Source organism: Panthera tigris, chromosome A2 (assembly GCF_018350195.1).
Source record: "Panthera tigris isolate Pti1 chromosome A2, P.tigris_Pti1_mat1.1, whole genome shotgun sequence".
NCBI classification, from domain to species: domain Eukaryota; kingdom Metazoa; phylum Chordata; class Mammalia; order Carnivora; family Felidae; genus Panthera; species Panthera tigris.
In genome coordinates this window covers 149563217-149576624 of record NC_056661.1, presented here as the reverse complement: position 1 = coordinate 149576624, position 13408 = coordinate 149563217, and the positions used below count along the sequence as shown (strand labels likewise).

Sequence of the window (13408 nt, the reverse complement as noted above, 5' to 3'; positions counted from 1 at the left end):
GAGTGGTATTGATATTCATTAATATTAAAACAATCTGGCTATAACAAGGGTCATAAAACTGATCATTTCCCTTGGCCCAGTAGGTCTACATTTGAGACTATATTCCAAGAATAATTTGAAAATTTTATTTATTTAAAATATTCACATATTAATAATTTATGAAGGTTGAAAAAATTGGAAACAACCCATAGCATTGATTGCCAATGAACCCTTTCCAGTTTTCATTCTCCTTCAGCCTAGATAAGCCCGACTTAAATATATATATATATTATAAATATAACGTATAATATATATATATATATACATATATATATACATATATATATATATATATATATGTATATATATATATACACACACACACTTACATATACTGCTGCTGTGGTGGAACTCAAGTAGATAAGCACTATTAGAGAAAAACCACTAAGATGGACAAAATACAACTGCCACAATTTTTAAGTTTGCCAATTTCAAACGCATAATCGTTATTTCCCTAAAATCCCATAGTTTCTCCAACGAAGCTGGAGACATCTCCATCTAGATGGACATCTCTCTCCAGATGCTGTTTCAATATTCATCCTTCTTCTCTTTACCAAAAGAGTCACCATTTATAAGGCCATTTAGGTCAGAAAATCCGAGAGCCATTTATGAGAACACTTCCCTTGTCCAGTACATCACCAAGTCCAAGTAGATCTTGAATTCATCACCTGTTTGCTGCCTTCACTGCCACCACAATCAGAACCGCCACCGGGATACCTGAACCGTTCTTTAAATTAGTTGCTCCATTTCCGTTCTTGTTCTTCTCCTATCCATTCTCCACATAGCAGTGTTCTATTTTATAAAAATGTTTACAGCTAATTCATATACGTAACAATAAGCCAATCCAGCAATTTATAAAGAAAAAGTTATATTCTTCCTCCACTACTTTCCAGTTGCAATCCCCCAAGGTAACCAATCACACTCTAAATATCTGATGTGTATGGAGCCTCCCATTCTTTCTCTGTGCTCAATGAAACTGTATTCAAATATTTTTGGATTGATTCTTTTTTATTCCTAAGAAAAGAGGTCACATTATACTGTATTATGTTGTATTTGTTGTATATATTATGTTGTAATTTATTCTTTTGTAGTTGGAAAAAAATTTTACTTTAAGTAGGCGTCACATCCAACGTGGGCCTCGAACTCCCAACCCTGAGATCAAGAGTCACATGTCCCACCAAGTGAGCCAGCCAGACCCCTTACTTATTCTTTACCTAACAATACAACATGGACATTCTTACAGGTCAGTATAGAATTCTTTTCCTTTCTCTTTTTTATATAGCTATGTAATATTCTAGAGAATGGAAGTACAAAATTTAAATTAATAACTTTCCCAGTGATGGATATTCAATAGCATGATCTTTTAAAACAGTAAATCAGATCACGCCTCTTTCCAGGGTGCCTGGGTGGCTCAGTCAGTTGAGCATCCAACTTGGCTCGGGTCACGACCTCGCGGTTTGTGGGTTCGAGCCCAGCATCGGGCTCTCTGCTGTCAGCGCGGAGCCTGCTTCAGATCCTCTGTCTCCCTCTCTCTCTGCCCCTTCCCTACTTGCGCTGTCTCTCTCAAAAATAAATACACATTAAAAAAAAAAAAAAAAGATCATGCCTCTTTCCCTCAAAGGCTTTCCTTTTCACATGGAATACGATCTACATTTCCTACCATGGTGTAAAAGGCCCTGGATGATCTAGTCCTTGTCTCTTGTTAAATTCACCTTACACTGCTCCTCTTCTTGCTCACCAGACCTGACACTAACTAGCCTTCTAAGAAGGTTTTTTTCCACCTTGTGGTCCCTGCATATTTCTTCTCTTAACCTGTAAAGGTCTTCCCTGTCTATCCTCTTCCCTATGCATCAAAATTAAGTTCCTCTCTTATACTTTCTCATAACATCTTATAAACACCTTCACGGTATTCATCACCAGTTATAACCTTATCTAAGAAATTGTATTTACATGTCTTATTATCGAATCTCTGCTTCCTCTACGATGCACTGTGCTCTATGAGGACAGATACAGTGTTTTGCTGACCTCTGATTTGCTGTACTACCAGCACCTAGCACAGTGCTTGAAGGTAGAAAACATTTATTGTGTGAATAGATGATATATCCTACACTGAGTAATCATTAACCCAGTTAGATAATGGAATTTAATGCTAATTAACTTTTAAAACGATATGAGATTACATACTATATGGCTAAGTCTTATGATATATATATATATATATATATATATACACATATATATACAGTATGTATATACACACACACACACACACACATATGTGAAAACTTGGTAACCTAGAGCAGTGAAAAGAATACTGGCACGAGAGGGCACTAATTAGTTAGTGACCCAGGAAATGTCACTTCTTTGCTGTGAGCCTCGATCAAGGAATGACCCTCAGCAGGTGTGGTATTGCCCCCTAGTGCTGGATACTCTGGGAGGTATTCCTGGTCTTTAGAGAGCAGAGAGGCCAGGTAACTTAGACTTCTTGCAAAATGTTGGAAAAATTATTTTGTGTCCCTCATGGCTTTTGAATGACCCAGTGTAGGTAAACTAAACCTGTGTATAACTATCTGTACCTAAAACCTGACCTATTTTACATATGGACGCAAAGCTGTTTTCTACTTTTACATAATTGTAACAGTAAACGTTTTAGGATTGCAGGTACAGTAGACATTGAAGACAGATTAATATCATTCACCAGAGGTGGCGGAAACACCACACCTGTGTCAGTTGTAGCTTTCACATTCATGGGGATTTTACTTATAAATGCCAGCACTTGATTTACGGCTTGATTATATTTTTTAGAATAGTTATGTCTGAGCATTTATGCATTGAAACAGAAATCGTATTATAAAGTACTTTCTTTGTATTTTTTATATTATACTTTATATTCAATTTAAATCCAAATCATGCATGTGTATGCAGGTTATATTATCTATGCATTTCATCTTAGGCTAATAAAGGAGATATTATGAAAATATTTGTCATTTTAAAAAGGTGTTGGGTTAAAACAATGTTGTGAAACACTGGATTCTATAGATGAGGATTAAGATCCCTTTCAGGTCTTAATGCAATGGCTCTAATCTTTAATAATGGAAAGGATTCTTTTTATTTTGTTCTTTTCATTACTTTACCTTCCAGCATAAAATTAGTAAGAAAAAAAACATACACATTTAAAAAAACACATCTCCTACTCACAATGTTTTTAGATGGTTACCTAAAGGCGAGTCTAAATGATTTCTCAAATTTCCTTGCTACACAGTAGTTTCATGATTTTATAATTTCAAATTTATGGTTAATCGTCAGTTTATCAAGTTCTTTAAGGTTTCACCAAATAAATTGTTGTCTCTAGCCTTGATAGTGAAGAAACTGAAACACAAAAAATCAATGTATTAAAAACCAAAAAGAATGAAATGAAGGATTCTCACTAGGAGATTAGGTTCACAGATTTAAAATCGCAACCTTTTCCCCTATTCCTTCTGTTTTCTATTTTTCATCAGTTGTGATATACTATGCATTTTAATCATACACTTAAAAAATGGATTGTCTCCTCCCCCCTTTCCTTCGCCCCAACACACCTAGAATAGATACAGGCATTCTTAGAATAGAAACAGGGAATTTCGTGTTTACTCACCGTCGTCTTCCCATATATAGAACAGTGCCAGGCACACAGGACGAGCCCACTGAGCATTCATTGTATGAATGGGCGAAGAATACACGCAATAAGCAAAACTGAGTGCTTCGAGCGCCACTTTCACCAGAGCTCTAGGAGACCAGCGGGTGGGATCAGGAACTTGATTTTTGTGATTGAGGATTCGTCGGCGCTCGTAGGGATTGCGAGTACATTCTGAACATTCGTTGGGACGTACTGATAGTGGTGGTTGGTGAACTTCATGCACAGAGCCGTACAGGTAGTACACCGAACTAACAATGATCTGCAGCGAAGTCCACATAATGTTCTCAAATTTATATCATTAGAAACACGTTTCTCTAAGTGCATGGCCCCATCGTTCTCTGGTATATCTGTACAGGACAATTTAGGATACTTCCTCACTGGAGATTAACGGTGAGGATGGGATCAAGGGTGGGGGCTCCAAAATGCGCAAACACGGGAAAAGGGGTTAACGCTCACTTTTCGCAAACAGACGCCAATTCAGAGTCAAGGTCTCACCCCAGATCAAATCCCGCGCTCCTCCTACCGACAACCTGCCTCTACCCCGCCTCCTTTAATACCTATGGTGGGCGGGGCAGAGAAGAGACGTTCCCGGTTCCCCCTAAATTGGTTAAGCTCGCCCGAGTTCTGGTATCCCAGTACTGAGCACACACCGAGGAAACGGAGCCGCTAACGAAGACCGCCGACTGAGTGACAGCGGAGCTTTACACGAGGACAGAGAACGAAGCAAAATACGAAGAAAGGCTGCAGTGTAGCGGCCACGTGAGGCGGGCCATCCCGTCCACCCTCCGAGCGAGAACTTCAACTCCCGGCTTGCAGCTGGGCGGTTACCCTCCGCGGACTATAACTCCCAGGGTGCTGCGGGAGCGGCCGCCCGGCTCTCCTCCCGCCCCTCCCCCGCCCCTCCCGGCCGGATCGGCGTGCGCCTGCGCACCGGAGGCCGGAGGAGTCTTACCCTAATGTAAGATGGTGGCCCGTCTGGCTGTGGAACCCACCGAAAGCTGAGAGTCAGTCTCTCAGCCGTAAAGGTCGGACTCGCTGAAGCAATCAGGCCCGGTTCTGAAGAGTTTTTTCCCCGACACTCGTTCAGTGGTCTCTTGTGAGGACGCGGCAGCGCGTGGAGTCGGCTAAGGGAAAAGCGAGGCAAGGCAGGCGGGTGAGTCTATGCGGGGCTGGGCTTAGGGGAAACCCGGGGCTGACCGGCTACGAGAGAGCGGAGGCTTCGCTGGGACTGTGCAGGCCGCACCCCCCTTTCTCCCCACCCCCCGCCTCATCTTCACCCTCCTCCTCCTCGGTCTTCCTCCTCCTCCTCCTCTTCCTCCCTCTCCCCTCTACGCCACAGCAGTTACCACCAGGAAAAGGGAGCGGGGCAGAAGGCGGCGCGGCGGCGAGCACCGACTCCTTCGAAAATTTCCTCAATTGGGGGAGCCGAGGCGGCTTCTCGTCTTCAGCTCTCTCCCCTGCGTTTCTGTAGGGGCAGAAATCTTGGGTCCCGGTGCTCCCTTGTTTGCCCAGCCCTCTTTCCCCTCCCTGACGTCCTTGTCCCGGTAGCCCCCGTCTCCCAAGACCCAAGCCATTACTTCCACTCTGACCCGAGTTGTTGCTGCTCAGCAGTCCCACTACTCATCATTGCCCACTCGTCCTGCTGTTTGGTTTTTGCTCCACTGCTACCACTCTGGAGACACCCTTTGCCCCCCTCTCGTGCTTGCAATCAGCCCCTACTCTCTCTGCCACACCAGCGCTTCTTCCGATTTGCAGCCTTTCCTTTGACCACATCTGTCATTTGAAAGCTGCCCTTAAGTATCCAGATGCTGCTGCTGCTCGATCTAACCCACCTGTTTCACAGCTTTCTTGGGAATTGTTCGTTCCTTCCCTCTTTTCTATACAGATTCTTTCAACCTACACTTGCAGAAAAAAGGGATGCCCCGTGTTGGCCCCTGAAAAGTCAAGTTGGGAAGTGAATGAAGTGAGGTAGGATACTGTTAAAACGTTACGAGTGGAGATCATTTATTCAGGCTACTCGGGTCGGGAGAGGAACGTTTCCCTTTTGCTTTCGGTGATCTATTTGTGGATTATTCGCTCTGGTGGGACCTTTTTTTCTCCTTCTATTTTTAACCGGTTTCTCCATGCTGCTAAGCATTCTACTGAATTACCTCTCCCCAGGACACTTAATGTGAACTCTGATTATACCAACAAATTAGCCTAGGCATTTCAAAATAAGATAAATCTGGCGTAGAACCAAATCACTCTGTGAACTCCCCACGAAAATATAAGAGAGATTTTGATTATCTGCCGGTTCTGTGTGGGTTACAGATCCTTTCCCTATTGAAAAGTGATTATTGACTAAGCAAGTTATATTGAGGTTCAGCTTAATTGATGACATATTTATGGTTCCAGTGGAAATTTCCTTTCCAGCTAATATCAGACTTAGTATTTTTGGATTTGAGAAGTTCTCTCTTTCTAACATTTCTAGAATGGCAGTAATCCGAATAAATTGTCTTCTCTTGAAAACTTGTTGGGTATGTATGCAAAAGGAAAGTGAATTTTTTTTTTTTTTCAGAATTAAATCCATCATTTTTTTTCCAGAAAAGAAGGGGGCTGGGAAAAGAAATGACAAAGCTATGCCCTTACATGCATTTGTTGGCACTCACTGTCATTATTATCTACATTAAAAAGCAGAAAACTAGGAGCATGAAGTGGTTCATGATGTCCATTTTTTGACGAAAGCAAAATTGAAATGCCCTGACTAATGGCACAAGGGGAAGAAGGAGACTACAATCACACCACTATGAAAAAAAGAATTAACAGGAGAGAAAACAGGATTTCCCAGATCAGATACATACATTTCAACATTTCAAGTTTAACATAAATAAGACAACATTTCAAGTTTAACATAAATAAGACACTGTGTTCTTAAGACGTAGGTAAAAATGTTAAAAGTCATAGTAGCAATTTCATGCAGCAGTATCCCTCTTATTTGCAAAGTGATATACCTCAAGTGTAAATACAAATACATACAGTTACCCTTTTCATCACTTCTGCACATTATTACTGTGATTTTTATAAATTTTACCCGTGATACTTGAGGAATCTTCATTTAGCGTTATGTTTACTCAATTGTGGTAAGTGCTCTGCTTTATCAAATATAAATCAAGGTTAGAAAAGCTGTTTACAAAACTTCCTTTTTCCTTTTAGCCACTTTAAGCCCCAATTTGGGGAAACTAAATCCCTACTCTGAGGATTTCAAGCAATTTACGTAGCAAGATTGTCCTGAGTTGTAACTTGAGGTTTTTCCTTTAAAAATTACTTACATTTAGTTTGTTAGTAGGAACGTGTTCAATACAATTGATCTTCAACTCTAAAATATGTCGTTTTTCTTTGTCATACGCTGGTGGAGAAGCCTTCCACTTTGTACCTGCAAATAATTCTAACACACAGGTTTAGAAAACCCTTGGTAGTCATACTTGGCTGATTGGTAAGCAGTGTGTTCTAGGAGAGGACTGTTTGGCAGAAAAGTATAAATGATGGTAATACATCTTTGGTAGAGATGTTTTACCTCATTAAGTATATTCTCAAGTAATTTTCTTCACTCCACACTTTTCTCCTGCAGTCATTAAATTCTTAGTTTCAGCCCTTGGAAGTCAAAATGAATTTACTTTGGGATCTTTAGTACATTTGAAGAAGGCATTTAAATTTTGTTGACATTTTGATAAGGAAATCAGGAGCTATAATTTCAGAATATTTTTGTATGGTTTAAATTTTTAGATGTAACTTAAACATGGCAGCTTCATACTTTCGTGCATTTTGTTTGTTTGTTTGTTTGTTTGATAGTTTGGAATACTTTCTGCCAGGTTCAGTAGTTGAATCCTTCAGACGAATAGATTTCTCTAGGAAGGTTTTTGAACATGAATTACTTTAAGTTGACTTATTACATAATATTTGTTGTCATAAGATTGCATAGGCAAATCTTTAATTTTATTAGGGTGAGACTGTTAAAATCAAATGACAAAATGCAGGAAAATTTTTGTACTGCCCTTCAATTTCACTAGCAATAACTTTCATTGTTTTGTAAGAGAAAGAGAGTATAAAAAGAGTCCTTGCATTAGGGGAATTTTACTTTAAAAATGATTTTAAATGCTTAAGAGAATGAAGAAAGTATTTTCTCAGTTTCAACAGTATGATTTCAGAATGCTTCCCTTTCCTTCCCTACTCCTGGTTTTAAGGTTAAGAAGCTACACTCTTCATTTGTGTGCGTGCATGTGTGTGTGCTTTGTACCTGCCAGTAATACTCAATTGAATCTATTTCAACTCATGTTATTATTTTTATAGACCATTCAAGTGAAACAGAAAGTTTTAATTTGGGAAAATTTCAGCCTCTGTCAGTTAGCTTTCTGACATTAAGTGTAGTATTGTCTTGACTTTTAGTGAAGGAAGATACATTTAGCTCAATTGGTTCCAAAGAAAAACAGTAGGGAAATAGGTTATAGAGATTTTTAGTGTTCTAGAAATAGTATAACTAGAATGTACTACATACTTTTCTCAAAGGATTTCTTAATCTAAATGGAACTTGTAAATGGTTTTGATCCCACTGGAATAGCATGTATTGGATAAAACTTAACACACTCTGAGATTTAAAAAATATTATCTTAAAAAAATTTTGTTACTTCAGAAATACTAGCAAAATCTACAAATGCCCATTCTTATATAAAATGTGTTGGGGCGCCTGGGTGGCTCAGTCGGTTGAGCATCCGACTTCGGCTCAGGTCATGACCTCACGGTCTGTGGGTTCGAGCCCCGCGTCGGGCTCTGTGCTGACAGCTCAGAGCCTGGAGCCTGCTTCAGATTCTGTGTCTCCCTCTCTCTCTGCCCCTCCCCTGTTCATGCTCTGTCTCTCTCTGTCTCAAAAATAAATAAACATTAAAAAAAAAAATTTAAAAAAAAAATAAAAATAAAATGTGTCAATATCCCTGATAACTTAATGATAGTAATAAACATTTTCTCCAATTCTGAGATTATGCAAATTTTAAAGATGGAATAATTTACTCAATTATGTAGTGATGCAAGGAAAGAAGATAAGTGGGACTTTTTAATGACACAGTGGTTTTCTGAAAGAACTTTTTTTCAAAATTGTTTTTAATCTTGTTACTATGTGGTCTTCTTTATTAGAAAAGATTGTGTGGGGGCGCCTGGGTGGCTTGGTCGGTTAAGCGTCCGACTTCGGCTCAGGTCATGATCTCACGGTCCTTGAGTTCGAGCCCCACGTCAGGCTCTGTGCTGACAGCTCAGAGCCTGGAGCCTGTTTCCGATTCTGTGTCTCCCTCTCTCTCTCTCTGACCCTCCCCCGTTCATGCTCTGTCTCTCTCTGTCTCAAAAATAAATAAACGTTAAAAAAAAATTTTTAAAAAGAGAAAAGAAAAGATTGTGTGGTGAATGTTAACTTTTCCAAGTGTAGTAATATAATCCAGTGGGTTTTGTCACATTTCTTTTTCATGGTATAATTCTTTTAGTTTTTAATCGGAAATTAGTTTATGGAAGAGAAAATGTCAACACTATTTTGGCCCCTTAGATTAGCCTACTGTAACAGAGTTTTCTTTTACTAGAAGGGAGAATTTACATGCTACCAAAAAGATGATGATTACTTTTACTTGCTAGAAAAAGTTAATTTTCAAGATAGTACAAGTACAAGGCAGCTTGAGGATGGGTTTATTTTTCTCCTAAGAACTTTATGTGTGAGGAAGGTTTCATTCTTACAAAACTCTGTTTATACAAGAGTGTTGTCCTGTTTTAAACTTTAATTGCATTGGGTGATGAGGAGATGATATATCACTATTAGGATAAACCTCACCATTTGTCTATGTGCTTCTCTGATATCTTTTTTTTTTTTTTTTCATAAGAGTCTCTCTCTTTTTTTTCATGTTTATTTATTTTGGGGGCACCTGGGTGGCTCAGTCAATTAAGCGACCGACTTCAGCTCAGGTCATGACCTCACAGTTCGTGAATTCGAGCCCCGTATAGGGCTCTGTGCTGACAGCTCAGAGCCTGGAGCCTGCTTCAGACTCTGTGTCTCCTTCTCTCTCTGCCCCACCCCTGCTCATACTCTCAGTCTGTCTCTCAAAAAAATGAATAAACATTAAAAAAAAAATTTTTTTTTAATGTTTATTTATTTTTGAAAGAGAGGGGGAGGGACAGAGAGAGGGAGACACAGAATCCGAAGCAGGCTCCAGGCTCTGAGCTGTCAGCACAGAGCCCGACGTGGGGCTGTAACTCACAAACTGAGATCATGACCTGAGCTGAAGTCGGATGCTTAACTGACTGAGCCACCCAGGTGCCCCCTCCGATATCTTTTCAAAAACAAGTAGTATGTTTTTTTAGTTATGGTAACCCAAGTCTTACCTCTTGAGTGTTGAGACAAAGTATGGAGAGGGAAAATCAAAAATAATCATTTTGGTTTATTTCTAAAACCATCCTGGAAAAAAAGTCAAGGCAAAAAAAAAAAAAAAAAAGCAGTGTAATTAGAAGAATAAAATGACGACATTTAAACCTAGCTGGTGTTGCATTCCTGCTTTTGGAAGAAGTTAATGAATGATGTTGTAGGAAAATGCTGATTGATTTTTGAAAAGTAGCTATAGACTGAAATATCAAAGGGGTAGAGCATTCCTTAGCAACAAACAGATACATTGTCATTAAGCCAAATATCTGAAGTTTCTTAAGTATGTTTTTTCAGTCCTTGGAATAAAGAGGAAGTGCTAATTTTTCTGATTATTTAAGAACCTATTAATTCATTCCTTGTTGAGGGCAATAGGTGTCTTCAGATTGTGGATTTCTTGAAATAGTATTGCCTGATTTGTATTATTGAACATTGTAGCAACTTTTTTCTTTTTTTCTACTTTTTGTATCCTTGATTTTTTTCCTGATGTTTTTTATTTCCTGAAGTTTGGATGGACCTTTTTGTGAATGCTGTAATTGACTGAAAATTTGAAGTATAAACAATTCCTTTTGGTAATAAGATGAATTATTCTTTTGATAGAGAGCCTCCTCCCCCCCCATTTTGATCACTTTTTTTTTTTCTTTAAAACTTAATTTTATTAATCCTTAGAATTAGGGTGCTACAAGTTCCCTGTTAAATTAGATCTTCCCGGAGATTTGTTTTCTTACTCTGGGGACCTAGGTATTTGTTGGGTAAAGAACATGTTATAATGTATCTTGGTTTTGTCATTTAAAATGAAATAAAGACCATATTAATACTTGAGCCCTGGGGTGCTGGGTGGCTCAGTCATTTGAGCATCTGACTTCTGTTCAGGTCATGGTCTCTCATTTTGTGGGTTCTAGCCACACATCCAGCTCTGTGCTGACAGCTTGGAGCCTGGAACCTGCTTCAGAATCTGTGTGGTCCCCCCCCCCTCCCTCACTTGTACACACATGTACACATTTTCTCTCTCTCTCAAAAGTAAGTAAACATTTAAAAAATACTTAAACTTATTAATGTCAAAAAGTTTTAAACAAGTTTAAAAGTAGACACCAATTGGGGCTCCTGAATGGCTCAGTAGGTTGAGCATCCGAGTCTTGATCTCAGCGTGGGTCTTAATTTCAGAGTTGTGAGTTCAGGCCCTGCTTTGGGCTCCATACTGGGCATGAAGCCTACTTAAAAAAAAAAAAAAAAAAAAAAAAAAAAGGTGACACCAACTTCTATGTAGCTGTCACTCAGCTTCATAGGTTATCACCTCATAACCAATCTAGTTTCATCTATACCCCTATTTAGTTCTCATCCCCCTACTCTTTGACCTGGATGCTTTTGAAGCAAATCCTAGTCATCACATTATTTCATTTGTACTGGAGCTCTTTTGACATAATAAAATATCTTGATTTTTTTATCAAGATTATTTAATTGGCTTGTCAAATAGTCTTTGAGTACTTACATATCCACCTTTTGATCTATGGTCCAACCTCTTCTTAAGAGTTTATTATCTTGTTGGGTAAATTTTCACAGTAAATTAATTAACACCATCCAAAGCAGTGTCTGAATTATGTGTGGTGTATGTAGTCTGAGTCCAGTATGTCAGTGTAGGGATACCTTCAGACTCAAGTTCTCGGAGTGAGACTTCCTAGAGAAAGTGGGACTTGAATAAAGAATATATACTATCTGCATAGATGGAACATCTCCAGAAGGAGAACATTCCAGGAAGGTTAGGAAACATGAGCAAATGCTGGTGGTGACCAGCATGATGTGGAGAGTTGTAAGGAGTCTGACCTCAGTGGAACAGGGTTTTAATTTCTGGAAATGGTGTCAGATAAGTTAGTATACTAGGGTAGAGCTAGGTTATGAAAAGTTTATTCAGCGTCAGGTTGAATTTCCTCTGCTAAACAGTAAGGGACCATTAGAGATGGTCAGGAGGCAGGAGATAACATATTAAACATGCCTTTTTTTTTTTTTTTTAAAGAAACATACTTTTTGAGTAGGTTGCCACATATTTTGGGGTTGGCAGTTGAGTTTGAAAAATTAATGACTAGGCCACTGAGGTAAGGGGCTACTGAGAAGGTAGTGTTGAAATTCTGCAGAATTTGGCAGCATTGATTCCATCTTCTCTTCAGTCCCTTACATTCAGATATGACACCAAGGTTTTAGAGCATAGAGAACTGAAGAAATGTGGTCTATTTATCTTTGATAGTAAACTGCAGTTTATTACCCAGGCCTGAAGGGAAGTGATGTATGATTACTCAAATAACAATCTCAAAAAATTTCTATAAAAAATATCTACCAGTGTTTTAAAAAATTTTTAGATATTCTTTCATTGAGGAATACGAGTTTAGAAAATAAAAGTCTTAATTACATGATTATAAGAGATGGAACACTTGTAAAAGAGAAATTTATGCCTCATCCTCTTATATGTGTGAATGAGTTCAGAAGGACTATTAGGAAACTTACATCTGAACAGTTCATATGGTACAGCTAAGTATATATTATTGAATATATTTAGAGTTTGATAATGACCTGATTAGAACAGAAGAAATGGCAGAAAATTCTAATAAAGTAGAGCTCTAAATATTGTCAGCTTCACGCTTACTTAAGGATAGGAAAGTTTAGGTCAGCAGGCTAAAGAAGAATGTAGGGACATTATTAAATGAAAATGTGTTCTTTGATTTTCTTTCATTATCCTTTTTTTTTTTTTACAAACGTATTAAAAATAGATCTAGCCATATTTGTTTTATTTGGAATTTTTCTTAAGTTCTGAGACCCTTGAAGTTCTTCTCTTCTTTGTTTTGTTGACTCTTCATTAAACCAAGTTTCTTCATCTATTTTGTATTTCTGGAAAATTTTACATTTGTGAAGGAAAATTTTACATTTTATCTAAAAGCAGGGGCGGGGAATAGATTTCTTGATTCTGGCTTTGTAAATAGTAGGTGACTAATACTGTATTGCCATTTATTCTCTTATTGCTTCCTTCAGTATCACATGTATTCCTTCTCTACAGTATATAGCATGTAGATCTCAAGAATTCTCATGGAGTAGGAAACCATCTCAAGCTTACAGTGCTTGCAACGACTTCAAAATTAAATTTTCTTTATTTACCAGTTATTTTCAGTCCTGATATTATAACATTCATGACCTACCATAATGCCATGGACCTTTTAGGTACTTAGGAAATGTTGATAAGGATACAGATGATGATGCAGTATATAGTACATTATTGGGAAATG

At 38.5% G+C, this 13408-nt stretch overlaps 2 protein-coding genes across 8 annotated transcripts in view; one reads left to right on the top strand and one right to left on the bottom strand.

Annotated features, from left to right (window-relative positions):
- Positions 1-4555, bottom strand: part of NUP205 (nucleoporin 205) — a 119826-nt gene extending 115271 nt beyond the window's left edge. The window contains exon 1 of the mRNA XM_042973062.1: positions 3674-4555. The gene's annotated coding sequence lies outside the window, so the exon portion shown is untranslated. The remainder of the gene's footprint in view (positions 1-3673) is intronic.
- A 59-nt stretch (positions 4556-4614) lies between these two features.
- The window catches only part of CNOT4 (CCR4-NOT transcription complex subunit 4), a 145006-nt gene continuing 136212 nt past the window's right edge, over positions 4615-13408 (top strand). For 2 of the 7 annotated variants that reach the window (XM_007076261.3, XM_007076260.3), the window contains exon 1: positions 4616-4868. The gene's annotated coding sequence lies outside the window, so the exon portion shown is untranslated. Of the gene's footprint in view, positions 4869-13408 lie in introns of all 7 variants that reach the window. The other 5 variants (XM_007076263.3, XM_007076262.3, XM_007076265.3 and 2 more) reach the window with 3 other exon arrangements.